This window comes from Pelobates fuscus, chromosome 3 (genome assembly GCF_036172605.1).
Source record: "Pelobates fuscus isolate aPelFus1 chromosome 3, aPelFus1.pri, whole genome shotgun sequence".
NCBI classification, from domain to species: Eukaryota; Metazoa; Chordata; class Amphibia; order Anura; family Pelobatidae; genus Pelobates; species Pelobates fuscus.
In genome coordinates, this window is record NC_086319.1 from 398,556,341 (window position 1) to 398,583,564 (window position 27,224).

At 36.3% G+C, this 27,224-nt stretch overlaps 37 non-coding genes across 37 annotated transcripts; all 37 read right to left on the reverse strand.

Moving 5' to 3' along the window:
* Positions 1-667: 667 nt before the first annotated feature.
* On the reverse strand, positions 668-740 carry TRNAR-ACG (transfer RNA arginine (anticodon ACG)). The gene has a single exon. It is a non-coding gene; the product is annotated as a tRNA-Arg (tRNA).
* Positions 741-1,794: 1,054 nt separating this feature from the next.
* TRNAH-GUG (transfer RNA histidin (anticodon GUG)) lies at positions 1,795-1,866 on the reverse strand. Its single transcript has one exon. It is a non-coding gene; the product is annotated as a tRNA-His (tRNA).
* Positions 1,867-3,012: 1,146 nt separating this feature from the next.
* TRNAH-GUG (transfer RNA histidin (anticodon GUG)) lies at positions 3,013-3,084 on the reverse strand. The gene has a single exon. It is a non-coding gene; the product is annotated as a tRNA-His (tRNA).
* Positions 3,085-3,092: 8 nt separating this feature from the next.
* Positions 3,093-3,165, reverse strand: TRNAR-ACG (transfer RNA arginine (anticodon ACG)). Its single transcript has one exon. It is a non-coding gene; the product is annotated as a tRNA-Arg (tRNA).
* A 1,064-nt stretch (positions 3,166-4,229) lies between these two features.
* On the reverse strand, positions 4,230-4,301 carry TRNAH-GUG (transfer RNA histidin (anticodon GUG)). Its single transcript has one exon. It is a non-coding gene; the product is annotated as a tRNA-His (tRNA).
* An 8-nt stretch (positions 4,302-4,309) lies between these two features.
* On the reverse strand, positions 4,310-4,382 carry TRNAR-ACG (transfer RNA arginine (anticodon ACG)). Its single transcript has one exon. It is a non-coding gene; the product is annotated as a tRNA-Arg (tRNA).
* Positions 4,383-5,424: 1,042 nt separating this feature from the next.
* On the reverse strand, positions 5,425-5,497 carry TRNAR-ACG (transfer RNA arginine (anticodon ACG)). The gene has a single exon. It is a non-coding gene; the product is annotated as a tRNA-Arg (tRNA).
* A 1,063-nt stretch (positions 5,498-6,560) lies between these two features.
* Positions 6,561-6,632, reverse strand: TRNAH-GUG (transfer RNA histidin (anticodon GUG)). The gene has a single exon. It is a non-coding gene; the product is annotated as a tRNA-His (tRNA).
* An 8-nt stretch (positions 6,633-6,640) lies between these two features.
* Positions 6,641-6,713, reverse strand: TRNAR-ACG (transfer RNA arginine (anticodon ACG)). Its single transcript has one exon. It is a non-coding gene; the product is annotated as a tRNA-Arg (tRNA).
* A 1,143-nt stretch (positions 6,714-7,856) lies between these two features.
* TRNAR-ACG (transfer RNA arginine (anticodon ACG)) lies at positions 7,857-7,929 on the reverse strand. The gene has a single exon. It is a non-coding gene; the product is annotated as a tRNA-Arg (tRNA).
* A 1,065-nt stretch (positions 7,930-8,994) lies between these two features.
* TRNAH-GUG (transfer RNA histidin (anticodon GUG)) lies at positions 8,995-9,066 on the reverse strand. The gene has a single exon. It is a non-coding gene; the product is annotated as a tRNA-His (tRNA).
* An 8-nt stretch (positions 9,067-9,074) lies between these two features.
* Positions 9,075-9,147, reverse strand: TRNAR-ACG (transfer RNA arginine (anticodon ACG)). The gene has a single exon. It is a non-coding gene; the product is annotated as a tRNA-Arg (tRNA).
* A 1,063-nt stretch (positions 9,148-10,210) lies between these two features.
* On the reverse strand, positions 10,211-10,282 carry TRNAH-GUG (transfer RNA histidin (anticodon GUG)). Its single transcript has one exon. It is a non-coding gene; the product is annotated as a tRNA-His (tRNA).
* Positions 10,283-10,290: 8 nt separating this feature from the next.
* On the reverse strand, positions 10,291-10,363 carry TRNAR-ACG (transfer RNA arginine (anticodon ACG)). Its single transcript has one exon. It is a non-coding gene; the product is annotated as a tRNA-Arg (tRNA).
* Positions 10,364-11,428: 1,065 nt separating this feature from the next.
* On the reverse strand, positions 11,429-11,500 carry TRNAH-GUG (transfer RNA histidin (anticodon GUG)). Its single transcript has one exon. It is a non-coding gene; the product is annotated as a tRNA-His (tRNA).
* An 8-nt stretch (positions 11,501-11,508) lies between these two features.
* On the reverse strand, positions 11,509-11,581 carry TRNAR-ACG (transfer RNA arginine (anticodon ACG)). Its single transcript has one exon. It is a non-coding gene; the product is annotated as a tRNA-Arg (tRNA).
* Positions 11,582-12,646: 1,065 nt separating this feature from the next.
* On the reverse strand, positions 12,647-12,718 carry TRNAH-GUG (transfer RNA histidin (anticodon GUG)). Its single transcript has one exon. It is a non-coding gene; the product is annotated as a tRNA-His (tRNA).
* An 8-nt stretch (positions 12,719-12,726) lies between these two features.
* Positions 12,727-12,799, reverse strand: TRNAR-ACG (transfer RNA arginine (anticodon ACG)). The gene has a single exon. It is a non-coding gene; the product is annotated as a tRNA-Arg (tRNA).
* Positions 12,800-13,865: 1,066 nt separating this feature from the next.
* Positions 13,866-13,937, reverse strand: TRNAH-GUG (transfer RNA histidin (anticodon GUG)). Its single transcript has one exon. It is a non-coding gene; the product is annotated as a tRNA-His (tRNA).
* Positions 13,938-13,945: 8 nt separating this feature from the next.
* On the reverse strand, positions 13,946-14,018 carry TRNAR-ACG (transfer RNA arginine (anticodon ACG)). The gene has a single exon. It is a non-coding gene; the product is annotated as a tRNA-Arg (tRNA).
* Positions 14,019-15,072: 1,054 nt separating this feature from the next.
* On the reverse strand, positions 15,073-15,144 carry TRNAH-GUG (transfer RNA histidin (anticodon GUG)). The gene has a single exon. It is a non-coding gene; the product is annotated as a tRNA-His (tRNA).
* An 8-nt stretch (positions 15,145-15,152) lies between these two features.
* On the reverse strand, positions 15,153-15,225 carry TRNAR-ACG (transfer RNA arginine (anticodon ACG)). The gene has a single exon. It is a non-coding gene; the product is annotated as a tRNA-Arg (tRNA).
* Positions 15,226-16,372: 1,147 nt separating this feature from the next.
* TRNAR-ACG (transfer RNA arginine (anticodon ACG)) lies at positions 16,373-16,445 on the reverse strand. The gene has a single exon. It is a non-coding gene; the product is annotated as a tRNA-Arg (tRNA).
* Positions 16,446-17,511: 1,066 nt separating this feature from the next.
* TRNAH-GUG (transfer RNA histidin (anticodon GUG)) lies at positions 17,512-17,583 on the reverse strand. Its single transcript has one exon. It is a non-coding gene; the product is annotated as a tRNA-His (tRNA).
* Positions 17,584-17,591: 8 nt separating this feature from the next.
* Positions 17,592-17,664, reverse strand: TRNAR-ACG (transfer RNA arginine (anticodon ACG)). Its single transcript has one exon. It is a non-coding gene; the product is annotated as a tRNA-Arg (tRNA).
* Positions 17,665-18,727: 1,063 nt separating this feature from the next.
* TRNAH-GUG (transfer RNA histidin (anticodon GUG)) lies at positions 18,728-18,799 on the reverse strand. The gene has a single exon. It is a non-coding gene; the product is annotated as a tRNA-His (tRNA).
* An 8-nt stretch (positions 18,800-18,807) lies between these two features.
* Positions 18,808-18,880, reverse strand: TRNAR-ACG (transfer RNA arginine (anticodon ACG)). Its single transcript has one exon. It is a non-coding gene; the product is annotated as a tRNA-Arg (tRNA).
* A 1,065-nt stretch (positions 18,881-19,945) lies between these two features.
* Positions 19,946-20,017, reverse strand: TRNAH-GUG (transfer RNA histidin (anticodon GUG)). The gene has a single exon. It is a non-coding gene; the product is annotated as a tRNA-His (tRNA).
* An 8-nt stretch (positions 20,018-20,025) lies between these two features.
* TRNAR-ACG (transfer RNA arginine (anticodon ACG)) lies at positions 20,026-20,098 on the reverse strand. The gene has a single exon. It is a non-coding gene; the product is annotated as a tRNA-Arg (tRNA).
* An 872-nt stretch (positions 20,099-20,970) lies between these two features.
* TRNAH-GUG (transfer RNA histidin (anticodon GUG)) lies at positions 20,971-21,042 on the reverse strand. Its single transcript has one exon. It is a non-coding gene; the product is annotated as a tRNA-His (tRNA).
* Positions 21,043-21,050: 8 nt separating this feature from the next.
* TRNAR-ACG (transfer RNA arginine (anticodon ACG)) lies at positions 21,051-21,123 on the reverse strand. Its single transcript has one exon. It is a non-coding gene; the product is annotated as a tRNA-Arg (tRNA).
* Positions 21,124-22,266: 1,143 nt separating this feature from the next.
* On the reverse strand, positions 22,267-22,339 carry TRNAR-ACG (transfer RNA arginine (anticodon ACG)). Its single transcript has one exon. It is a non-coding gene; the product is annotated as a tRNA-Arg (tRNA).
* A 1,092-nt stretch (positions 22,340-23,431) lies between these two features.
* Positions 23,432-23,504, reverse strand: TRNAR-ACG (transfer RNA arginine (anticodon ACG)). The gene has a single exon. It is a non-coding gene; the product is annotated as a tRNA-Arg (tRNA).
* A 1,143-nt stretch (positions 23,505-24,647) lies between these two features.
* On the reverse strand, positions 24,648-24,720 carry TRNAR-ACG (transfer RNA arginine (anticodon ACG)). Its single transcript has one exon. It is a non-coding gene; the product is annotated as a tRNA-Arg (tRNA).
* Positions 24,721-25,786: 1,066 nt separating this feature from the next.
* Positions 25,787-25,858, reverse strand: TRNAH-GUG (transfer RNA histidin (anticodon GUG)). Its single transcript has one exon. It is a non-coding gene; the product is annotated as a tRNA-His (tRNA).
* Positions 25,859-25,866: 8 nt separating this feature from the next.
* On the reverse strand, positions 25,867-25,939 carry TRNAR-ACG (transfer RNA arginine (anticodon ACG)). Its single transcript has one exon. It is a non-coding gene; the product is annotated as a tRNA-Arg (tRNA).
* Positions 25,940-27,082: 1,143 nt separating this feature from the next.
* On the reverse strand, positions 27,083-27,155 carry TRNAR-ACG (transfer RNA arginine (anticodon ACG)). Its single transcript has one exon. It is a non-coding gene; the product is annotated as a tRNA-Arg (tRNA).
* Between the last annotated feature and the right edge of the window lie 69 nt (positions 27,156-27,224).

The following is a 27,224-nucleotide window of genomic DNA, read 5'->3' on the forward strand; positions in this document are numbered from 1 at the left end:
TACCAAAATTTGGAAGCACCATGCGGGTTGGGTTGTCTCTAGGCAGGCAGACACCAGAGGCATTTCTGTGAGCTATATATATTATATGTACATATATGACCTGCCGGAAGTCTGTGCCTAGAGAAAAGGTGGATCTGATACCTATAAATAAGAAGAGGAGAGGGAGTCACCTATTTAAGAGTCCAATGCTTATAAACCAGAGCCAGATTGTGGGCTGTGGTTCATGTGAGTTGCCAATGCCTCTAGATGCTTTACTGCTTTATTAGATTTTTGGCTGTGTTAGTAAGTTGTCTCCACTATTATATCTTTTTCTATTTTTACTTTAGAGTTCAAAAGTTTGTTATTGTGTTTTTTTCTGGGATAATCACATTGTTCAATGTATTAAATCATGGTTGTTATATTGCAGTTGCGTTTACAATTTATAATTAGACTTTTAAAGGGGTACCAAGAATTAACACTTTGTTGTGATTTAGTGCAATATTAGATATTTAGCACTATTTACATTGTTTGCATTTTAAATATTGTTTAACTCCGACACTCACATGGTTAACAGTTGGGGTCAAAATGTACTTAGCGCTGAAGAGAAGGAAAATAGAGATGCCGTGACCCGGGGTTGCTGCGGCCACAACGCAGAGTACTAACCACTATACGATCACGGCACAGCGGCCGAGCCAGGTAGGAGTCGAACCTACAATCTTCTGATTCGTAGTCAGACGCGTTATCCATTGCGCCACTGGCCCATGTTTGGATCTAATGGGATCTGCCTCAACAGGAAAAAAAAGATATCCATAATAAAACTAAATTGAGATACAAAAGAAGTGTTTTGCAAAGTTGTTTAATTATTTTATCTTATCACTAAAAGTTTAACCTTTCCTTAAGTATTTCCTTAACTACTTATATGGCACCAACAAATTCCGCAGAGCTGGAATTGAACTAATTCAACTTAAATGTACTTTATTAAACAAAAAAAAATAAGCTATTGCACAATAACTGCTAAAAGAGATCACAAAACAATCTCTGAGATGCGTTTCACAATTTAACTGAGGAAGCTTTTTTAAGGGGGGAAATGTGTTTCAGAGATTGTTCCAAGTTGGATTCTTGAGTCATATTATATACCAAAATTTGGAAGCACCATGTGGGTTGGGTTGTCTCTAGGCAGGCAGACACCAGAGGCATTTCTGTGAGCTGAATTTCAAGACTCCTGTGCACAAGTGTAATTCTATATGGTATAATTTTATTAAGGTTTTACACTATACACATTTTTCCTGTTTTATTGTATGAATATATTATATGTACATATATGACCTGCCGGAAGTCTGTGCCTAGAGAAAAGGTGGATCTGATACCTATAAATAAGAAGAGGAGAGGGAGTCACCTATTTAAGAGTCCAATGCTTATAAACCAGAGCCAGATTGTGGGCTGTGGTTCATGTGAGTTGCCAATGCCTCTAGATGCTTTACTGCTTTATTAGATTTTTGGCTGTGTTAGTAAGTTGTCTCCACTATTATATCTTTTTCTATTTTTACTTTAGAGTTCAAAAGTTTGTTATTGTGTTTTTTTCTGGGATAATCACATTGTTCAATGTATTAAATCATGGTTGTTATATTGCAGTTGCGTTTACAATTTATAATTAGACTTTTAAAGGGGTACCAAGAATTAACACTTTGTTGTGATTTAGTGCAATATTAGATATTTAGCACTATTTACATTTTAAATATTGTTTAACTCCGACACTCACATGGTTAACAGTTGGGGTCAAAATGTACTTAGCGCTGAAGAGAAGGAAAATAGAGATGCCGTGACCCGGATTCGAACCGGGGTTGCTGCGGCCACAACGCAGAGTACTAACCACTATACGATCACGGCACAGCGGCCAAGCCAGGTAGGAGTCGAATCTACAATCTTCTGATTCGTAGTCAGACGCGTTATCCATTGCGCCACTGGCCCATGTTTGGATCTAATGGGATCTGCCTCAACAGGAAAAAAAAGATATCCATAATAAAACTAAATTGAGATACAAAAGAAGTGTTTTGCAAAGTTGTTTAATTATTTTATCTTATCACTAAAAGTTTAACCTTTCCTTAAGTATTTCCTTAACTACTTATATGGCACCAACAAATTCCGCAGAGCTGGAATTGAACTAATTCAACTTAAATGTACTTTATTAAAGAAAACACAAAATAAGCTATTGCACAATAACTGCTAAAAGAGATCACAAAACAATCTCTGAGATGTGTTTCACAATTTAACTGAGGATGCTTTTTTAAGGGGGGAAATGTGTTTCAGAGATTGTTCCAAGTTGGATTCTTGAGTCATATTATATACCAAAATTTGGAAGCACCATGCGGGTTGGGTTGTCTCTAGGCAGGCAGGCACCAGAGGCATTTCTGTGAGCTGAATTTTAAGACTCCTGTGCACAAGTGTAATTCTATATGGTATAATTTTATTAAGGTTTTACACTATACACATTTTTCCTGTTTTATTGTATGAATATATTATATGTACATATATGACCTGCCGGAAGTCTGTGCCTAGAGAAAAGGTGGATCTGATACCTATAAATAAGAAGAGGAGAGGGAGTCACCTATTTAAGAGTCCAATGCTTATAAACCAGAGCCAGATTGTGGGCTGTGGTTCATGTGAGTTGCCAATGCCTCTAGATGCTTTACTGCTTTATTAGATTTTTGGCTGTGTTAGTAAGTTGTCTCCACTATTATATCTTTTTCTATTTTTACTTTAGAGTTCAAAAGTTTGTTATTGTGTTTTTTTCTGGGATAATCACATTGTTCAATGTATTAAATCATGGTTGTTATATTGCAGTTGCGTTTACAATTTATAATTAGACTTTTAAAGGGGTACCAAGAATTAACACTTTGTTGTGATTTAGTGCAATATTAGATATTTGGCACTATTTACATTGTTTGCATTTTAAATATTGTTTAACTCCGACACTCACATGGTTAACAGTTGGGGTCAAAATGTACTTAGCGCTGAAGAGAAGGAAAATAGAGATGCCGTGACCCGGATTCGAACCGGGGTTGCTGCGGCCACAACGCAGAGTACTAACCACTATACGATCACGGCACAGCGGCCGAGCCAGGTAGGAGTCGAACCTACAATCTTCTGATTCGTAGTCAGACGCGTTATCCATTGCGCCACTGGCCCATGTTTGGATCTAATGGGATCTGCCTCAACAGGAAAAAAAAGATATCCATAATAAAACTAAATTGAGATACAAAAGAAGTGTTTTGCAAAGTTGTTTAATTATTTTATCTTATTACTAAAAGTTTAACCTTTCCTTAAGTATTTCCTTAACTACTTATATGGCACCAACAAATTCCGCAGAGCTGGAATTGAACTAATTCAACTTAAATGTACTTTATTAAACAAAAAAAAAAAAAGCTATTGCACAATAACTGCTAAAAGAGATCACAAAACAATCTCTGAGATGCGTTTCACAATTTAACTGAGGAAGCTTTTTTAAGGGGGGAAATGTGTTTCAGAGATTGTTCCAAGTTGGATTCTTGAGTCATATTATATACCAAAATTTGGAAGCACCATGCGGGTCGGGATGTCTCTAGGCAGGCAGACACCAGAGGCATTTCTGTGAGCTGAATTTCAAGACTCCTGTGCACAAGTGTAATTCTATATGGTATAATTTTATTAAGGTTTTACACTATACACATTTTTCCTGTTTTATTGTATGAATATATTATATGTACATATATGACCTGCCGGAAGTCTGTGCCTAGAGAAAAGGTGGATCTGATACCTATAAATAAGAAGAGGAGAGGGAGTCACCTATTTAAGAGTCCAATGCTTATAAACCAGAGCCAGATTGTGGGCTGTGGTTCATGTGAGTTGCCAATGCCTCTAGATGCTTTACTGCTTTATTAGATTTTTGGCTGTGTTAGTAAGTTGTCTCCACTATTATATCTTTTTCTATTTTTACTTTAGAGTTCAAAAGTTTGTTATTGTGTTTTTTTCTGGGATAATCACATTGTTCAATGTATTAAATCATGGTTGTTATATTGCAGTTGCGTTTACAATTTATAATTAGACTTTTAAAGGGGTACCAAGAATTAACACTTTGTTGTGATTTAGTGCAATATTAGATATTTAGCACTATTTACATTGTTTGCATTTTAAATATTGTTTAACTCCGACACTCACATGGTTAACAGTTGGGGTCAAAATGTACTTAGCGCTGAAGAGAAGGAAAATAGAGATGCCGTGACCCGGATTCGAACCGGGGTTGCTGCGGCCACAACGCAGAGTACTAACCACTATACGATCACGGCACAGCGGCCGAGCCAGGTAGGAGTTGAACCTACAATCTTCTGATTCGTAGTCAGACGCGTTATCCATTGCGCCACTGGCCCATGTTTGGATCTAATGGGATCTGCCTCAACAGGAAAAAAAAGATATCCATAATAAAACTAAATTGAGATACAAAAGAAGTGTTTTGCAAAGTTGTTTAATTATTTTATCTTATCACTAAAAGTTTAACCTTTCCTTAAGTATTTCCTTAACTACTTATATGGCACCAACAAATTCCGCAGAGCTGGAATTGAACTAATTCAACTTAAATGTACTTTATTAAACAAAAAAAAAAATAAGCTATTGCACAATAACTGCTAAAAGAGATCACAAAACAATCTCTGAGATGCGTTTCACAATTTAACTGAGGAAGCTTTTTTAAGGGGGGAAATGTGTTTCAGAGATTGTTCCAAGTTGGATTCTTGAGTCATATTATATACCAAAATTTGGAAGCACCATGCGGGTTGGGTTGTCTCTAGGCAGGCAGACACCAGAGGCATTTCTGTGAGCTATATATATTATATGTACATATATGACCTGCCGGAAGTCTGTGCCTAGAGAAAAGGTGGATCTGATACCTATAAATAAGAAGAGGAGAGGGAGTCACCTATTTAAGAGTCCAATGCTTATAAACCAGAGCCAGATTGTGGGCTGTGGTTCATGTGAGTTGCCAATGCCTCTAGATGCTTTACTGCTTTATTAGATTTTTGGCTGTGTTAGTAAGTTGTCTCCACTATTATATCTTTTTCTATTTTTACTTTAGAGTTCAAAAGTTTGTTATTGTGTTTTTTTCTGGGATAATCACATTGTTCAATGTATTAAATCATGGTTGTTATATTGCAGTTGCGTTTACAATTTATAATTAGACTTTTAAAGGGGTACCAAGAATTAACACTTTGTTGTGATTTAGTGCAATATTAGATATTTAGCACTATTTACATTGTTTGCATTTTAAATATTGTTTAACTCCGACACTCACATGGTTAACAGTTGGGGTCAAAATGTACTTAGCACTGAAGAGAAGGAAAATAGAGATGCCGTGACCCGGGGTTGCTGCGGCCACAACGCAGAGTACTAACCACTATACGATCACGGCACAGCGGCCGAGCCAGGTAGGAGTCGAACCTACAATCTTCTGATTCGTAGTCAGACGCGTTATCCATTGCGCCACTGGCCCATGTTTGGATCTAATGGGATCTGCCTCAACAGGAAAAAAAAGATATCCATAATAAAACTAAATTGAGATACAAAAGAAGTGTTTTGCAAAGTTGTTTAATTATTTTATCTTATCACTAAAAGTTTAACCTTTCCTTAAGTATTTCCTTAACTACTTATATGGCACCAACAAATTCCGCAGAGCTGGAATTGAACTAATTCAACTTAAATGTACTTTATTAAACAAAAAAAAATAAGCTATTGCACAATAACTGCTAAAAGAGATCACAAAACAATCTCTGAGATGCGTTTCACAATTTAACTGAGGAAGCTTTTTTAAGGGGGGAAATGTGTTTCAGAGATTGTTCCAAGTTGGATTCTTGAGTCATATTATATACCAAAATTTGGAAGCACCATGCGGGTTGGGTTGTCTCTAGGCAGGCAGACACCAGAGGCATTTCTGTGAGCTGAATTTCAAGACTCCTGTGCACAAGTGTAATTCTATATGGTATAATTTTATTAAGGTTTTACACTATACACATTTTTCCTGTTTTATTGTATGAATATATTATATGTACATATATGACCTGCCGGAAGTCTGTGCCTAGAGAAAAGGTGGATCTGATACCTATAAATAAGAAGAGGAGAGGGAGTCACCTATTTAAAAGTCCAATGCTTATAAACCAGAGCCAGATTGTGGGCTGTGGTTCATGTGAGTTGCCAATGCCTCTAGATGCTTTACTGCTTTATTAGATTTTTGGCTGTGTTAGTAAGTTGTCTCCACTATTATATCTTTTTCTATTTTTACTTTAGAGTTCAAAAGTTTGTTATTGTGTTTTTTTCTGGGATAATCACATTGTTCAATGTATTAAATCATTGTTGTTATATTGCAGTTGCGTTTACAATTTATAATTAGACTTTTAAAGGGGTACCAAGAATTAACACTTTGTTGTGATTTAGTGCAATATTAGATATTTGGCACTATTCACATTGTTTGCATTTTAAATATTGTTTAACTCCGACACTCACATGGTTAACAGTTGGGGTCAAAATGTACTTAGCGCTGAAGAGAAGGAAAATAGAGATGCCGTGACCCGGATTCGAACCGGGGTTGCTGCGGCCACAACGCAGAGTACTAACCACTATACGATCACGGCACAGCGGCCGAGCCAGGTAGGAGTCGAACCTACAATCTTCTGATTCGTAGTCAGACGCGTTATCCATTGCGCCACTGGCCCAAGTTTGGATCTAATGGGATCTGCCTCAACAGGAAAAAAAAGATATCCATAATAAAACTAAATTGAGATACAAAAGAAGTGTTTTGCAAAGTTGTTTAATTATTTTATCTTATCACTAAAAGTTTAACCTTTCCTTAAGTATTTCCTTAACTACTTATATGGCACCAACAAATTCCGCAGAGCTGGAATTGAACTAATTCAACTTAAATGTACTTTATTAAACAAAAAAAAATAAGCTATTGCACAATAACTGCTAAAAGAGATCACAAAACAATCTCTGAGATGCTTTTCACAATTTAACTGAGGAAGCTTTTTTAAGGGGGGAAATGTGTTTCAGAGATTGTTCCAAGTTGGATTCTTGAGTCATATTATATACCAAAATTTGGAAGCACCATGCGGGTTGGGTTGTCTCTAGGCAGGCAGACACCAGAGGCATTTCTGTGAGCTGAATTTCAAGACTCCTGTGCACAAGTGTAATTCTATATGGTATCATTTTATTAAGGTTTTACACTATACACATTTTTCCTGTTTTATTGTATGAATATATTATATGTACATATATGACCTGCCGGAAGTCTGTGCCTAGAGAAAAGGTGGATCTGATACCTATAAATAAGAAGAGGAGAGGGAGTCACCTATTTAAGAGTCCAATGCTTATAAACCAGAGCCACATTGTGGGCTGTGGTTCATGTGAGTTGCCAATGCCTCTAGATGCTTTACTGCTTTATTAGATTTTTGGCTGTGTTAGTAAGTTGTCTCCACTATTATATCTTTTTCTATTTTTACTTTAGAGTTCAAAAGTTTGTTATTGTGTTTTTTTCTGGGATAATCACATTGTTCAATGTATTAAATCATCGTTGTTATATTGCAGTTGCGTTTACAATTTATAATTAGACTTTTAAAGGGGTACCAAGAATTAACACTTTGTTGTGATTTAGTGCAATATTAGATATTTGGCACTATTTACATTGTTTGCATTTTAAATATTGTTTAACTCCGACACTCACATGGTTAACAGTTGGGGTCAAAATGTACTTAGCGCTGAAGAGAAGGAAAATAGAGATGCTGTGACCCGGATTCGAACTGGGGTTGCTGCGGCCACAACGCAGAGTACTAACCACTATACGATCACGGCACAGCGGCCGAGCCAGGTAGGAGTCGAACCTACAATCTTCTGATTCGTAGTCAGACGCGTTATCCATTGCGCCACTGGCCCATGTTTGGATCTAATGGGATCTGCCTCAACAGGAAAAAAAAGATATCCATAATAAAACTAAATTGAGATACAAAAGAAGTGTTTTGCAAAGTTGTTTAATTATTTTATCTTATCACTAAAAGTGTAACCTTTCCTTAAGTATTTCCTTAACTACTTATATGGCACCAACAAATTCCGCAGAGCTGGAATTGAACTAATTCAACTTAAATGTACTTTATTAAACAAAACAAAAAATAAGCTATTGCACAATAACTGCTAAAAGAGATCACAAAACAATCTCTGAGATGCGTTTCACAATTTAACTGAGGAAGCTTTTTTAAGGGGGGAAATGTGTTTCAGAGATTGTTCCAAGTTGGATTCTTGAGTCATATTATATACCAAAATTTGGAAGCACCATGCGGGTTGGGTTGTCTCTAGGCAGGCAGACACCAGAGGCATTTCTGTGAGCTGAATTTCAAGACTCCTGTGCACAAGTGTAATTCTATATGGTATAATTTTATTAAGGTTTTACACTATACACATTTTTCCTGTTTTATTGTATGAATATATTATATGTACATATATGACCTGCCGGAAGTCTGTGCCTAGAGAAAAGGTGGATCTGATACCTATAAATAAGAAGAGGAGAGGGAGTCACCTATTTAAGAGTCCAATGCTTATAAACCAGAGCCAGATTGTGGGCTGTGGTTCATGTGAGTTGCCAATGCCTCTAGATGCTTTACTGCTTTATTAGATTTTTGGCTGTGTTAGTAAGTTGTCTCCACTATTATATCTTTTTCTATTTTTACTTTAGAGTTCAAAAGTTTGTTGTTGTGTTTTTTTCTGGGATAATCACATTGTTCAATGTATTAAATCATGGTGGTTATATTGCAGTTGCGTTTACAATTTATAATTAGACTTTTAAAGGGGTACCAAGAATTAACACTTTGTTGTGATTTAGTGCAATATTAGATATTTGGCACTATTTACATTGTTTGCATTTTAAATATTGTTTAACTCCGACACTCACATGGTTAACAGTTGGGGTCAAAATGTACTTAGCGCTGAAGAGAAGGAAAATAGAGATGCCGTGACCCGGATTCGAACCGGGGTTGCTGCGGCCACAACGCAGAGTACTAACCACTATACGATCACGGCACAGCGGCCGAGCCAGGTAGGAGTCGAACCTACAATCTTCTGATTCGTAGTCAGACGCGTTATCCATTGCGCCACTGGCCCATGTTTGGATCTAATGGGATCTGCCTCAACAGGAAAAAAAAGATATCCATAATAAAACTAAATTGAGATACAAAAGAAGTGTTTTGCAAAGTTGTTTAATTATTTTATCTTATCACTAAAAGTTTAACCTTTCCTTAAGTATTTCCTTAACTACTTATATGGCACCAACAAATTCCGCAGAGCTGGAATTGAACTAATTCAACTTAAATGTACTTTATTAAAAAAAAAAAAATAAGCTATTGCACAATAACTGCTAAAAGAGATCACAAAACAATCTCTGAGATGCGTTTCACAATTTAACTGAGGAAGCTTTTTTAAGGGGGGAAATGTGTTTCAGAGATTGTTCCAAGTTGGATTCTTGAGTCATATTATATACCAAAATTTGGAAGCACCATGCGGGTTGGGTTGTCTCTAGGCAGGCAGACACCAGAGGCATTTCTGTGAGCTGAATTTCAAGACTCCTGTGCACAAGTGTAATTCTATATGGTATAATTTTATTAAGGTTTTACACTATACACATTTTTCCTGTTTTATTGTATGAATATATTATATGTACATATATGACCTGCTGGAAGTCTGTGCCTAGAGAAAAGGTGGATCTGATACCTATAAATAAGAAGAGGAGAGGGAGTCACCTATTTAAGAGTCCAATGCTTATAAATCAGAGCCAGATTGTGGGCTGTGGTTCATGTGAGTTGCCAATGCCTCTAGATGCTTTACTGCTTTATTAGATTTTTGGCTGTGTTAGTAAGTTGTCTCCACTATTATATCTTTTTCTATTTTTACTTTAGAGTTCAAAAGTTTGTTATTGTGTTTTTTTCTGGGATAATCACATTGTTCAATGTATTAAATCATTGTTGTTATATTGCAGTTGCGTTTACAATTTATAATTAGACTTTTAAAGGGGTACCAAGAATTAACACTTTGTTGTGATTTAGTGCAATATTAGATATTTGGCACTATTTACATTGTTTGCATTTTAAATATTGTTTAACTCCGACACTCACATGGTTAACAGTTGGGGTCAAAATGTACTTAGCGCTGAAGAGAAGGAAAATAGAGATGCCGTGACCCGGATTCGAACCGGGGTTGCTGCGGCCACAACGCAGAGTACTAACCACTATACGATCACGGCACAGCGGCCGAGCCAGGTAGGAGTCGAACCTACAATCTTCTGATTCGTAGTCAGACGCGTTATCCATTGCGCCACTGGCCCATGTTAGGATCTAATGGGATCTGCCTCAACAGGAAAAAAAAGATATCCATAATAAAACTAAATTGAGATACAAAAGAAGTGTTTTGCAAAGTTGTTTAATTATTTTATCTTATCACTAAAAGTTTAACCTTTCCTTAAGTATTTCCTTAACTACTTATATGGCACCAACAAATTCCGCAGAGCTGGAATTGAACTAATTCAACTTAAATGTACTTTATTAAACAAAAAAAAAAATAAGCTATTGCACAATAACTGCTAAAAGAGATCACAAAACAATCTCTGAGATGCGTTTCACAATTTAACTGAGGAAGCTTTTTTAAGGGGGGAAATGTGTTTCAGAGATTGTTCCAAGTTGGATTCTTGAGTCATATTATATACCAAAATTTGGAAGCACCATGCGGGTTGGGTTGTCTCTAGGCAGGCAGACACCAGAGGCATTTCTGTGAGCTGAATTTCAAGACTCCTGTGCACAAGTGTAATTCTATATGGTATAATTTTATTAAGGTTTTACACTATACACATTTTTCCTGTTTTATTGTATGAAAATATTATATGTACATATATGACCTGCCGGAAGTCTGTGCCTAGAGAAAAGGTGGATCTGATACCTATAAATAAGAAGAGGAGAGGGAGTCACCTATTTAAGAGTCCAATGCTTATAAACCAGAGCCAGATTGTGGGCTGTGGTTCATGTGAGTTGCCAATGCCTCTAGATGCTTTACTGCTTTATTAGATTTTTGGCTGTGTTAGTAAGTTGTCTCCACTATTATATCTTTTTCTATTTTTACTTTAGAGTTCAAAAGTTTGTTATTGTGTTTTTTTCTGGGATAATCACATTGTTCAATGTATTAAATCATGGTTGTTATATTGCAGTTGCGTTTACAATTTATAATTAGACTTTTAAAGGGGTACCAAGAATTAACACTTTGTTGTGATTTAGTGCAATATTAGATATTTAGCACTATTTACATTGTTTGCATTTTAAATATTGTTTAACTCCGACACTCACATGGTTAACAGTTGGGGTCAAAATGTACTTAGCGCTGAAGAGAAGGAAAATAGAGATGCCGTGACCCGGATTCGAACCGGGGTTGCTGCGGCCACAACGCAGAGTACTAACCACTATACGATCACGGCACAGCGGCCGAGCCAGGTAGGAGTCGAACCTACAATCTTCTGATTCGTAGTCAGACGCGTTATCCATTGCGCCACTGGCCCATGTTTGGATCTAATGGGATCTGCCTCAACAGGAAAAAAAAGATATCCATAATAAAACTAAATTGAGATACAAAAGAAGTGTTTTGCAAAGTTGTTTAATTATTTTATCTTATCACTAAAAGTTTAACCTTTCCTTAAGTATTTCCTTAACTACTTATATGGCACCAACAAATTCCGCAGAGCTGGAATTGAACTAATTCAACTTAAATGTACTTTATTAAACAAAAAAAAAAATAAGCTATTGCACAATAACTGCTAAAAGAGATCACAAAACAATCTCTGAGATGCGTTTCACAATTTAACTGAGGAAGCTTTTTTAAGGGGGGAAATGTGTTTCAGAGATTGTTCCAAGTTGGATTCTTGAGTCATATTATATACCAAAATTTGGAAGCACTATGCGGGTTGGGTTGTCTCTAGGCAGGCAGACACCAGAGGCATTTCTGTGAGCTGAATTTCAAGACTCCTGTGCACAAGTGTAATTCTATATGGTATAATTTTATTAAGGTTTTACACTATACACATTTTTCCTGTTTTATTGTATGAATATATTATATGTACATATATGACCTGCCGGAAGTCTGTGCCTAGAGAAAAGGTGGATCTGATACCTATAAATAAGAAGAGGAGAGGGAGTCACCTATTTAAGAGTCCAATGCTTATAAACCAGAGCCAGATTGTGGGCTGTGGTTCATGTGAGTTGCCAATGCCTCTAGATGCTTTACTGCTTTATTAGATTTTTGGCTGTGTTAGTAAGTTGTCTCCACTATTATATATTTTTCTATTTTTACTTTAGAGTTCAAAAGTTTGTTATTGTGTTTTTTTCTGGGATAATCACATTGTTCAATGTATTAAATCATGGTTGTTATATTGCAGTTGCGTTTACAATTTATAATTAGACTTTTAAAGGGGTACCAAGAATTAACACTTTGTTGTGATTTAGTGCAATATTAGATATTTAGCACTATTTACATTGTTTGCATTTTAAATATTGTTTAACTCCGACACTCACATGGTTAACAGTTGGGGTCAAAATGTACTTAGCGCTGAAGAGAAGGAAAATAGAGATGCCGTGACCCGGATTCGAACCGGGGTTGCTGCGGCCACAACGCAGAGTACTAACCACTATACGATCACGGCACAGCGGCCGAGCCAGGTAGGAGTCGAACCTACAATCTTCTGATTCGTAGTCAGACGCGTTATCCATTGCGCCACTGGCCCATGTTTGGATCTAATGGGATCTGCCTCAACAGGAAAAAAAAGATATCCATAATAAAACTAAATTGAGATACAAAAGAAGTGTTTTGCAAAGTTGTTTAATTATTTTATCTTATCACTAAAAGTTTAACCTTTCCTTAAGTATTTCCTTAACTACTTATATGGCACCAACAAATTCCGCAGAGCTGGAATTGAACTAATTCAACTTAAATGTACTTTATTAAACAAAAAAAAAAAATAAGCTATTGCACAATAACTGCTAAAAGAGATCACAAAACAATCTCTGAGATGCGTTTCACAATTTAACTGAGGAAGCTTTTTTAAGGGGGGAAATGTGTCTCAGAGATTGTTCCAAGTTGGATTCTTGAGTCATATTATATACCAAAATTTGGAAGCACCATGCGGGTTGGGTTGTCTCTAGGCAGGCAGACACCAGAGGCATTTCTGTGAGCTGAATTTCAAGACTCCTGTGCACAAGTGTAATTCTATATGGTATAATTTTATTAAGGTTTTACACTATACACATTTTTCCTGTTTTATTGTATGAATATATTATATGTACATATATGACCTGCCGGAAGTCTGTGCCTAGAGAAAAGGTGGATCTGATACCTATAAATAAGAAGAGGAGAGGGAGTCACCTATTTAAGAGTCCAATGCTTATAAACCAGAGCCAGATTGTGGGCTGTGGTTCATGTGAGTTGCCAATGCCTCTAGATGCTTTACTGCTTTATTAGATTTTTGGCTGTGTTAGTAAGTTGTCTCCACTATTATATCTTTTTCTATTTTTACTTTAGAGTTCAAAAGTTTGTTATTGTGTTTTTTTCTGGGATAATCACATTGTTCAATGTATTAAATCATGGTTGTTATATTGCAGTTGCGTTTACAATTTATAATTAGACTTTTAAAGGGGTACCAAGAATTAACACTTTGTTGTGATTTAGTGCAATATTAGATATTTAGCACTATTTACATTGTTTGCATTTTAAATATTGTTTAACTCCGACACTCACATGGTTAACAGTTGGGGTCAAAATGTACTTAGCGCTGAAGAGAAGGAAAATAGAGATGCCGTGACCCGGATTCGAACCGGGGTTGCTGCGGCCACAACGCAGAGTACTAACCACTATACGATCACGGCACAGCGGCCGAGCCAGGTAGGAGTCGAACCTACAATCTTCTGATTCGTAGTCAGACGCGTTATCCATTGCGCCACTGGCCCATGTTTGGATCTAATGGGATCTGCCTCAACAGGAAAAAAAAGATATCCATAATAAAACTAAATTGAGATACAAAAGAAGTGTTTTGCAAAGTTGTTTAATTATTTTATCTTATCACTAAAAGTTTAACCTTTCCTTAAGTATTTCCTTAACTACTTATATGGCACCAACAAATTCCGCAGAGCTGGAATTGAACTAATTCAACTTAAATGTACTTTATTAAACAAAAAAAAATAAGCTATTGCACAATAACTGCTAAAAGAGATCACAAAACAATCTCTGAGATGCGTTTCACAATTTAACTGAGGAAGCTTTTTTAAGGGGGGAAATGTGTTTCAGAGATTGTTCCAAGTTGGATTCTTGAGTCATATTATATACCAAAATTTGGAAGCACCATGCGGGTTGGGTTGTCTCTAGGCAGGCAGACACCAGAGGCATTTCTGTGAGCTGAATTTCAAGACTCCTGTGCACAAGTGTAATTCTATATGGTATAATTTTATTAAGGTTTTACACTATACACATTTTTCCTGTTTTATTGTATGAATATATTATATGTACATATATGACCTGCCGGAAGTCTGTGCCTAGAGAAAAGGTGGATCTGATACCTATAAATAAGAAGAGGAGAGGGAGTCACCTATTTAAAAGTCCAATGCTTATAAACCAGAGCCAGATTGTGGGCTGTGGTTCATGTGAGTTGCCAATGCCTCTAGATGCTTTACTGCTTTATTAGATTTTTGGCTGTGTTAGTAAGTTGTCTCCACTATTATATCTTTTTCTATTTTTACTTTAGAGTTCAAAAGTTTGTTATTGTGTTTTTTTCTGGGATAATCACATTGTTCAATGTATTAAATCATTGTTGTTATATTGCAGTTGCGTTTACAATTTATAATTAGACTTTTAAAGGGGTACCAAGAATTAACACTTTGTTGTGATTTAGTGCAATATTAGATATTTGGCACTATTTACATTTTAAATATTGTTTAACTCCGACACTCACATGGTTAACAGTTGGGGTCAAAATGTACTTAGCGCTGAAGAGAAGGAAAATAGAGATGCCGTGACCCGGATTCGAACCGGGGTTGCTGCGGCCACAACGCAGAGTACTAACCACTATACGATCACGGCACAGCGGCCGAGCCAGGTAGGAGTCGAACCTACAATCTTCTGATTCGTAGTCAGACGCGTTATCCATTGCGCCACTGGCCCAAGTTTGGATCTAATGGGATCTGCCTCAACAGGAAAAAAAAGATATCCATAATAAAACTAAATTGAGATACAAAAGAAGTGTTTTGCAAAGTTGTTTAATTATTTTATCTTATCACTAAAAGTTTAACCTTTCCTTAAGTATTTCCTTAACTACTTATATGGCACCAACAAATTCCGCAGAGCTGGAATTGAACTAATTCAACTTAAATGTACTTTATTAAACAAAAAAAAAAAAATAAGCTATTGCACAATAACTGCTAAAAGAGATCACAAAACAATCTCTGAGATGCGTTTCACAATTTAACTGAGGAAGCTTTTTTAAGGGGGGAAATGTGTTTCAGAGATTGTTCCAAGTTGGATTCTTGAGTCATATTATATACCAAAATTTGGAAGCACCATGCGGGTTGGGTTGTCTCTAGGCAGGCAGACACCAGAGGCATTTCTGTGAGCTGAATTTCAAGACTCCTGTGCACAAGTGTAATTCTATATGGTATAATTTTATTAAGGTTTTACACTATACACATTTTTCCTGTTTTATTGTATGAATATATTATATGTACATATATGACCTGCCGGAAGTCTGTGCCTAGAGAAAAGGTGGATCTGATACCTATAAATAAGAAGAGGAGAGGGAGTCACCTATTTAAGAGTCCAATGCTTATAAACCAGAGCCAGATTGTGGGCTGTGGTTCATGTGAGTTGCCAATGCCTCTAGATGCTTTACTGCTTTATTAGATTTTTGGCTGTGTTAGTAAGTTGTCTCCACTATTATATCTTTTTCTATTTTTACTTTAGAGTTCAAAAGTTTGTTGTTGTGTTTTTTTCTGGGATAATCACATTGTTCAATGTATTAAATCATGGTGGTTATATTGCAGTTGCGTTTACAATTTATAATTAGACTTTTAAAGGGGTACCAAGAATTAACACTTTGTTGTGATTTAGTGCAATATTAGATATTTAGCACTATTTACATTGTTTGCATTTTAAATATTGTTTAACTCCGACACTCACATGGTTAACAGTTGGGGTCAAAATGTACTTAGCGCTGAAGAGAAGGAAAATAGAGATGCCGTGACCCGGATTCGAACTGGGGTTGCTGCGGCCACAACGCAGAGTACTAACCACTATGCGATCACGGCACAGCGGCCGAGCCAGGTAGGAGTCGAACCTACAATCTTCTGATTCGTAGTCAGACGCGTTATCCATTGCGCCACTGGCCCATGTTTGGATCTAATGGGATCTGCCTCAACAGGAAAAAAAAAGATATCCATAATAAAACTAAATTGAGATACAAAAGAAGTGTTTTGCAAAGTTGTTTAATTATTTTATCTTATCACTAAAAGTTTAACCTTTCCTTAAGTATTTCCTTAACTACTTATATGGCACCAACAAATTCCGCAGAGCTGGAATTGAACTAATTCAACTTAAATGTACTTTATTAAACAAAACAAAAAATAAGCTATTGCACAATAACTGCTAAAAGAGATCACAAAACAATCTCTGAGATGCGTTTCACAATTTAACTGAGGAAGCTTTTTTAAGGGGGGAAATGTGTTTCAGAGATTGTTCCAAGTTGGATTCTTGAGTCATATTATATACCAAAATTTGGAAGCACCATGCGGGTTGGGTTGTCTCTAGGCAGGCAGACACCAGAGGCATTTCTGTGAGCTGAATTTCAAGACTCCTGTGCACAAGTGTAATTCTATATGGTATAATTTTATTAAGGTTTTACACTATACACATTTTTCCTGTTTTATTGTATGAATATATTATATGTACATATATGACCTGCCGGAAGTCTGTGCCTAGAGAAAAGGTGGATCTGATACCTATAAATAAGAAGAGGAGAGGGAGTCACCTATTTAAGAGTCCAATGCTTATAAACCAGAGCCAGATTGTGGGCTGTGGTTCATGTGAGTTGCCAATGCCTCTAGATGCTTTACTGCTTTATTAGATTTTTGGCTGTGTTAGTAAGTTGTCTCCACTATTATATCTTTTTCTATTTTTACTTTAGAGTTCAAAAGTTTGTTGTTGTGTTTTTTTCTGGGATAATCACATTGTTCAATGTATTAAATCATGGTGGTTATATTGCAGTTGCGTTTACAATTTATAATTAGACTTTTAAAGGGGTACCAAGAATTAACACTTTGTTGTGATTTAGTGCAATATTAGATATTTGGCACTATTTACATTGTTTGCATTTTAAATATTGTTTAACTCCGACACTCACATGGTTAACAGTTGGGGTCAAAATGTACTTAGCGCTGAAGAGAAGGAAAATAGAGATGCCGTGACCCGGATTCGAACCAGGGTTGCTGCGGCCACAACGCAGAGTACTAACCACTATACGATCACGGCACAGCGGCCGAGCCAGGTAGGAGTCGAACCTACAATCTTCTGATTCGTAGTCAGACGCGTTATCCATTGCGCCACTGGCCCATGTTTGGATCTAATGGGATCTGCCTCAACAGGAAAAAAAAGATATCCATAATAAAACTAAATTGAGATACAAAAGAAGTGTTTTGCAAAGTTGTTTAATTATTTTATCTTATCACTAAAAGTTTAACCTTTCCTTAAGTATTTCCTTAACTACTTATATGGCACCAACAAATTCCGCAGAGCTGGAATTGAACTAATTCAACTTAAATGTACTTTATTAAACAAAAAAAAATAAGCTATTGCACAATAACTGCTAAAAGAGATCACAAAACAATCTCTTAGATGCGTTTCACAATTTAACTGAGGAAGCTTTTTTAAGGGGGGAAATGTGTTTCAGAGATTGTTCCAAGTTGGATTCTTGAGTCATATTATATACCAAAATTTGGAAGCACCATGCGGGTTGGGTTGTCTCTAGGCAGGCAGACACCAGAGGCATTTTTGTGAGCTGAATTTCAAGACTCCTGTGCACAAGTGTAATTCTATATGGTATAATTTTATTAAGGTTTTACACTATACACATTTTTCCTGTTTTATTGTATGAATATATTATATGTACATATATGACCTGCTGGAAGTCTGTGCCTAGAGAAAAGGTGGATCTGATACATATAAATAAGAAGAGGAGAGGGAGTCACCTATTTAAGAGTCCAATGCTTATAAATCAGAGCCAGATTGTGGGCTGTGGTTCATGTGAGTTGCCAATGCCTCTAGATGCTTTACTGCTTTATTAGATTTTTGGCTGTGTTAGTAAGTTGTCTCCACTATTATATCTTTTTCTATTTTTACTTTAGAGTTCAAAAGTTTGTTATTGTGTTTTTTTCTGGGATAATCACATTGTTCAATGTATTAAATCATTGTTGTTATATTGCAGTTGCGTTTACAATTTATAATTAGACTTTTAAAGGGGTACCAAGAATTAACACTTTGTTGTGATTTAGTGCAATATTAGATATTTGGCACTATTTACATTGTTTGCATTTTAAATATTGTTTAACTCCGACACTCACATGGTTAACAGTTGGGGTCAAAATGTACTTAGCGCTGAAGAGAAGGAAAATAGAGATGCCGTGACCCGGATTCGAACCGGGGTTGCTGCGGCCACAACGCAGAGTACTAACCACTATACGATCACGGCACAGCGGCCGAGCCAGGTAGGAGTCGAACCTACAATCTTCTGATTCGTAGTCAGACGCGTTATCCATTGCGCCACTGGCCCATGTTAGAATCTAATGGGATCTGCCTCAACAGGAAAAAAAAGATATCCATAATAAAACTAAATTGAGATACAAAAGAAGTGTTTTGCAAAGTTGTTTAATTATTTTATCTTATCACTAAAAGTTTAACCTTTCCTTAAGTATTTCCTTAACTACTTATATGGCACCAACAAATTCCGCAGAGCTGGAATTGAACTAATTCAACTTAAATGTACTTTATTAAACAAAAAAAAAAATAAGCTATTGCACAATAACTGCTAAAAGAGATCACAAAACAATCTCTGAGATGCGTTTCACAATTTAACTGAGGAAGCTTCTTTAAGGGGGGAAATGTGTTTCAGAGATTGTTCCAAGTTGGATTCTTGAGTCATATTATATACCAAAATTTGGAAGCACCATGCGGGTTGGGTTGTCTCTAGGCAGGCAGACACCAGAGGCATTTCTGTGAGCTGAATTTCAAGACTCCTGTGCACAAGTGTAATTCTATATGGTATAATTTTATTAAGGTTTTACACTATACACATTTTTCCTGTTTTATTGTATGAAAATATTATATGTACATATATGACCTGCCGGAAGTCTGTGCCTAGAGAAAAGGTGGATCTGATACCTATAAATAAGAAGAGGAGAGGGAGTCACCTATTTAAGAGTCCAATGCTTATAAACCAGAGCCAGATTGTGGGCTGTGGTTCATGTGAGTTGCCAATGCCTCTAGATGCTTTACTGCTTTATTAGATTTTTGGCTGTGTTAGTAAGTTGTCTCCACTATTATATCTTTTTCTATTTTTACTTTAGAGTTCAAAAGTTTGTTATTGTGTTTTTTTCTGGGATAATCACATTGTTCAATGTATTAAATCATGGTTGTTATATTGCAGTTGCGTTTACAATTTATAATTAGACTTTTAAAGGGGTACCAAGAATTAACACTTTGTTGTGATTTAGTGAAATATTAGATATTTAGCACTATTTACATTGTTTGCATTTTAAATATTGTTTAACTCCGACACTCACATGGTTAACAGTTGGGGTCAAAATGTACTTAGCGCTGAAGAGAAGGAAAATAGAGATGCCGTGACCCGGATTCGAACCGGGGTTGCTGCGGCCACAACGCAGAGTCCTAACCACTATACAATCACGGCACAGCGGCCGAGCCAGGTAGGAGTCGAACCTACAATCTTCTGATTCGTAGTCAGACGCGTTATCCATTGCGCCACTGGCCCAACAAATTCCGCAGAGCTGGAATTGAACTAATTCAACTTAAATGTACTTTATTAAACAAAAAAAAATAAGCTATTGCACAATAACTGCTAAAAGAGATCACAAAACAATCTCTGAGATGCGTTTCACAATTTAACTGAGGAAGCTTTTTTAAGGGGGGAAATGTGTTTCAGAGATTGTTCCAAGTTGGATTCTTGAGTCATATTATATACCAAAATTTGGAAGCACCATGCGGGTTGGGTTGTCTCTAGGCAGGCAGACACCAGAGGCATTTCTGTGAGCTGAATTTCAAGACTCCTGTGCACAAGTGTAATTCTATATGGTATAATTTTATTAAGGTTTTACACTATACACATTTTTCCTGTTTTATTGTATGAATATATTATATGTACATATATGACCTGCCGGAAGTCTGTGCCTAGAGAAAAGGTGGATCTGATACCTATAAATAAGAAGAGGAGAGGGAGTCACCTATTTAAAAGTCCAATGCTTATAAACCAGAGCCAGATTGTGGGCTGTGGTTCATGTGAGTTGCCAATGCCTCTAGATGCTTTACTGCTTTATTAGATTTTTGGCTGTGTTAGTAAGTTGTCTCCACTATTATATCTTTTTCTATTTTTACTTTAGAGTTCAAAAGTTTGTTATTGTGTTTTTTTCTGGGATAATCACATTGTTCAATGTATTGCGTTTACAATTTATAATTAGACTTTTAAAGGGGTACCAAGAATTAACACTTTGTTGTGATTTAGTGCAATATTAGATATTTGGCACTATTTACATTGTTTGCATTTTAAATATTGTTTAACTCCGACACTCACATGGTTAACAGTTGGGGTCAAAATGTACTTAGCGCTGAAGAGAAGGAAAATAGAGATGCCGTGACCCGGATTCGAACCGGGGTTGCTGCGGCCACAACGCAGAGTACTAACCACTATACGATCACGGCACAGCGGCCGAGCCAGGTAGGAGTCGAACCTACAATCTTCTGATTCGTAGTCAGACGCGTTATCCATTGCGCCACTGGCCCAAGTTTGGATCTAATGGGATCTGCCTCAACAGGAAAAAAAAGATATCCATAATAAAACTAAATTGAGATACAAAAGAAGTGTTTTGCAAAGTTGTTTAATTATTTTATCTTATCACTAAAAGTTTAACCTTTCCTTAAGTATTTCCTTAACTACTTATATGGCACCAACAAATTCCGCAGAGCTGGAATTGAACTAATTCAACTTAAATGTACTTTATTAAACAAAAAAAAATAAGCTATTGCACAATAACTGCTAAAAGAGATCACAAAACAATCTCTGAGATGCGTTTCACAATTTAACTGAGGAAGCTTTTTTAAGGGGGGAAATGTGTTTCAGAGATTGTTCCAAGTTGGATTCTTGAGTCATATTATATACCAAAATTTGGAAGCACCATGCGGGTTGGGTTGTCTCTAGGCAGGCAGACACCAGAGGCATTTCTGTGAGCTGAATTTCAAGACTCCTGTGCACAAGTGTAATTCTATATGGTATAATTTTATTAAGGTTTTACACTATACACATTTTTCCTGTTTTATTGTATGAATATATTATATGTACATATATGACCTGCCGGAAGTCTGTGCCTAGAGAAAAGGTGGATCTGATACCTATAAATAAGAAGAGGAGAGGGAGTCACCTATTTAAGAGTCCAATGCTTATAAACCAGAGCCAGATTGTGGGCTGTGGTTCATGTGAGTTGCCAATGCCTCTAGATGCTTTACTGCTTTATTAGATTTTTGGCTGTGTTAGTAAGTTGTCTCCACTATTATATCTTTTTCTATTTTTACTTTAGAGTTCAAAAGTTTGTTGTTGTGTTTTTTTCTGGGATAATCACATTGTTCAATGTATTAAATCATGGTGGTTATATTGCAGTTGCGTTTACAATTTATAATTAGACTTTTAAAGGGGTACCAAGAATTAACACTTTGTTGTGATTTAGTGCAATATTAGATATTTAGCACTATTTACATTGTTTGCATTTTAAATATTGTTTAACTCCGACACTCACATGGTTAACAGTTGGGGTCAAAATGTACTTAGCGCTGAAGAGAAGGAAAATAGAGATGCCGTGACCCGGATTCGAACTGGGGTTGCTGCGGCCACAACGCAGAGTACTAACCACTATACGATCACGGCACAGCGGCCGAGCCAGGTAGGAGTCGAACCTACAATCTTCTGATTCGTAGTCAGACGCGTTATCCATTGCGCCACTGGCCCATGTTTGGATCTAATGGGATCTGCCTCAACAGGAAAAAAAAAGATATCCATAATAAAACTAAATTGAGATACAAAAGAAGTGTTTTGCAAAGTTGTTTAATTATTTTATCTTATCACTAAAAGTTTAACCTTTCCTTAAGTATTTCCTTAACTACTTATATGGCACCAACAAATTCCGCAGAGCTGGAATTGAACTAATTCAACTTAAATGTACTTTATTAAACAAAACAAAAAATAAGCTATTGCACAATAACTGCTAAAAGAGATCACAAAACAATCTCTGAGATGCGTTTCACAATTTAACTGAGGAAGCTTTTTTAAGGGGGGAAATGTGTTTCAGAGATTGTTCCAAGTTGGATTCTTGAGTCATATTATATACCAAAATTTGGAAGCACCATGCGGGTTGGGTTGTCTCTAGGCAGGCAGACACCAGAGGCATTTCTGTGAGCTGAATTTCAAGACTCCTGTGCACAAGTGTAATTCTATATGGTATAATTTTATTAAGGTTTTACACTATACACATTTTTCCTGTTTTATTGTATGAATATATTATATGTACATATATGACCTGCCGGAAGTCTGTGCCTAGAGAAAAGGTGGATCTGATACCTATAAATAAGAAGAGGAGAGGGAGTCACCTATTTAAGAGTCCAATGCTTATAAACCAGAGCCAGATTGTGGGCTGTGGTTCATGTGAGTTGCCAATGCCTCTAGATGCTTTACTGCTTTATTAGATTTTTGGCTGTGTTAGTAAGTTGTCTCCACTATTATATCTTTTTCTATTTTTACTTTAGAGTTCAAAAGTTTGTTGTTGTGTTTTTTTCTGGGATAATCACATTGTTCAATGTATTAAATCATGGTGGTTATATTGCAGTTGCGTTTACAATTTATAATTAGACTTTTAAAGGGGTACCAAGAATTAACACTTTGTTGTGATTTAGTGCAATATTAGATATTTGGCACTATTTACATTGTTTGCATTTTAAATATTGTTTAACTCCGACACTCACATGGTTAACAGTTGGGGTCAAAATGTACTTAGCGCTGAAGAGAAGGAAAATAGAGATGCCGTGACCCGGCATAGAGATGCCGTGAGCCAGGTAGGAGTCGAACCTACAATCTTCTGATTCGTAGTCAGACGCGTTATCCATTGCGCCACTGGCCCAAGTTTGGATCTAATGGGATCTGCCTCAACAGGAAAAAAAAGATATCCATAATAAAACTAAATTGAGATACAAAAGAAGTGTTTTGCAAAGTTGTTTAATTATTTTATCTTATCACTAAAAGTTTAACCTTTCCTTAAGTATTTCCTTAACTACTTATATGGCACCAACAAATTCCGCAGAGCTGGAATTGAACTAATTCAACTTAAATGTACTTTATTAAACAAAAAAAAATAAGCTATTGCACAATAACTGCTAAAAGAGATCACAAAACAATCTCTGAGATGCGTTTCACAATTTAACTGAGGAAGCTTTTTTAAGGGGGGAAATGTGTTTCAGAGATTGTTCCAAGTTGGATTCTTGAGTCATATTATATACCAAAATTTGGAAGCACCATGCGGGTTGGGTTGTCTCTAGGCAGGCAGACACCAGAGGCATTTCTGTGAGCTGAATTTCAAGACTCCTGTGCACAAGTGTAATTCTATATGGTATAATTTTATTAAGGTTTTACACTATACACATTTTTCCTGTTTTATTGTATGAATATATTATATGTACATATATGACCTGCCGGAAGTCTGTGCCTAGAGAAAAGGTGGATCTGATACCTATAAATAAGAAGAGGAGAGGGAGTCACCTATTTAAGAGTCCAATGCTTATAAACCAGAGCCAGATTGTGGGCTGTGGTTCATGTGAGTTGCCAATGCCTCTAGATGCTTTACTGCTTTATTAGATTTTTGGCTGTGTTAGTAAGTTGTCTCCACTATTATATCTTTTTCTATTTTTACTTTAGAGTTCAAAAGTTTGTTGTTGTGTTTTTTTCTGGGATAATCACATTGTTCAATGTATTAAATCATGGTGGTTATATTGCAGTTGCGTTTACAATTTATAATTAGACTTTTAAAGGGGTACCAAGAATTAACACTTTGTTGTGATTTAGTGCAATATTAGATATTTAGCACTATTTACATTGTTTGCATTTTAAATATTGTTTAACTCCGACACTCACATGGTTAACAGTTGGGGTCAAAATGTACTTAGCGCTGAAGAGAAGGAAAATAGAGATGCCGTGACCCGGATTCGAACTGGGGTTGCTGCGGCCACAACGCAGAGTACTAACCACTATACGATCACGGCACAGCGGCCGAGCCAGGTAGGAGTCGAACCTACAATCTTCTGATTCGTAGTCAGACGCGTTATCCATTGCGCCACTGGCCCATGTTTGGATCTAATGGGATCTGCCTCAACAGGAAAAAAAAAGATATCCATAATAAAACTAAATTGAGATACAAAAGAAGTGTTTTGCAAAGTTGTTTAATTATTTTATCTTATCACTAAAAGTTTAACCTTTCCTTAAGTATTTCCTTAACTACTTATATGGCACCAACAAATTCCGCAGAGCTGGAATTGAACTAATTCAACTTAAATGTACTTTATTAAACAAAACAAAAAATAAGCTATTGCACAATAACTGCTAAAAGAGATCACAAAACAATCTCTGAGATGCGTTTCACAATTTAACTGAGGAAGCTTTTTTAAGGGGGGAAATGTGTTTCAGAGATTGTTCCAAGTTGGATTCTTGAGTCATATTATATACCAAAATTTGGAAGCACCATGCGGGTTGGGTTGTCTCTAGGCAGGCAGACACCAGAGGCATTTCTGTGAGCTGAATTTCAAGACTCCTGTGCACAAGTGTAATTCTATATGGTATAATTTTATTAAGGTTTTACACTATACACATTTTTCCTGTTTTATTGTATGAATATATTATATGTACATATATGACCTGCCGGAAGTCTGTGCCTAGAGAAAAGGTGGATCTGATACCTATAAATAAGAAGAGGAGAGGGAGTCACCTATTTAAGAGTCCAATGCTTATAAACCAGAGCCAGATTGTGGGCTGTGGTTCATGTGAGTTGCCAATGCCTCTAGATGCTTTACTGCTTTATTAGATTTTTGGCTGTGTTAGTAAGTTGTCTCCACTATTATATCTTTTTCTATTTTTACTTTAGAGTTCAAAAGTTTGTTGTTGTGTTTTTTTCTGGGATAATCACATTGTTCAATGTATTAAATCATGGTGGTTATATTGCAGTTGCGTTTACAATTTATAATTAGACTTTTAAAGGGGTACCAAGAATTAACACTTTGTTGTGATTTAGTGCAATATTAGATATTTGGCACTATTTACATTGTTTGCATTTTAAATATTGTTTAACTCCGACACTCACATGGTTAACAGTTGGGGTCAAAATGTACTTAGCGCTGAAGAGAAGGAAAATAGAGATGCCGTGACCCGGATTCGAACCAGGGTTGCTGCGGCCACAACGCAGAGTACTAACCACTATACGATCACGGCACAGCGGCCGAGCCAGGTAGGAGTCGAACCTACAATCTTCTGATTCGTAGTCAGACGCGTTATCCATTGCGCCACTGGCCCATGTTTGGATCTAATGGGATCTGCCTCAACAGGAAAAAAAAGATATCCATAATAAAACTAAATTGAGATACAAAAGAAGTGTTTTGCAAAGTTGTTTAATTATTTTATCTTATCACTAAAAGTTTAACCTTTCCTTAAGTATTTCCTTAACTACTTATATGGCACCAACAAATTCCGCAGAGCTGGAATTGAACTAATTCAACTTAAATGTACTTTATTAAACAAAAAAAAATAAGCTATTGCACAATAACTGCTAAAAGAGATCACAAAACAATCTCTTAGATGCGTTTCACAATTTAACTGAGGAAGCTTTTTTAAGGGGGGAAATGTGTTTCAGAGATTGTTCCAAGTTGGATTCTTGAGTCATATTATATACCAAAATTTGGAAGCACCATGCGGGTTGGGTTGTCTCTAGGCAGGCAGACACCAGAGGCATTTTTGTGAGCTGAATTTCAAGACTCCTGTGCACAAGTGTAATTCTATATGGTATAATTTTATTAAGGTTTTACACTATACACATTTTTCCTGTTTTATTGTATGAATATATTATATGTACATATATGACCTGCTGGAAGTCTGTGCCTAGAGAAAAGGTGGATCTGATACATATAAATAAGAAGAGGAGAGGGAGTCACCTATTTAAGAGTCCAATGCTTATAAATCAGAGCCAGATTGTGGGCTGTGGTTCATGTGAGTTGCCAATGCCTCTAGATGCTTTACTGCTTTATTAGATTTTTGGCTGTGTTAGTAAGTTGTCTCCACTATTATATCTTTTTCTATTTTTACTTTAGAGTTCAAAAGTTTGTTATTGTGTTTTTTTCTGGGATAATCACATTGTTCAATGTATTAAATCATTGTTGTTATATTGCAGTTGCGTTTACAATTTATAATTAGACTTTTAAAGGGGTACCAAGAATTAACACTTTGTTGTGATTTAGTGCAATATTAGATATTTGGCACTATTTACATTGTTTGCATTTTAAATATTGTTTAACTCCGACACTCACATGGTTAACAGTTGGGGTCAAAATGTACTTAGCGCTGAAGAGAAGGAAAATAGAGATGCCGTGACCCGGATTCGAACCAGGGTTGCTGTGGCCACAACGCAGAGTACTAACCACTATACGATCACGGCACAGCGGCCGAGCCAGGTAGGAGTCGAACCTACAATCTTCTGATTCGTAGTCAGACGCGTTATCCATTGCGCCACTGGCCCATGTTAGGATCTAATGGGATCTGCCTCAACAGGAAAAAAAAGATATCCATAATAAAACTAAATTGAGAT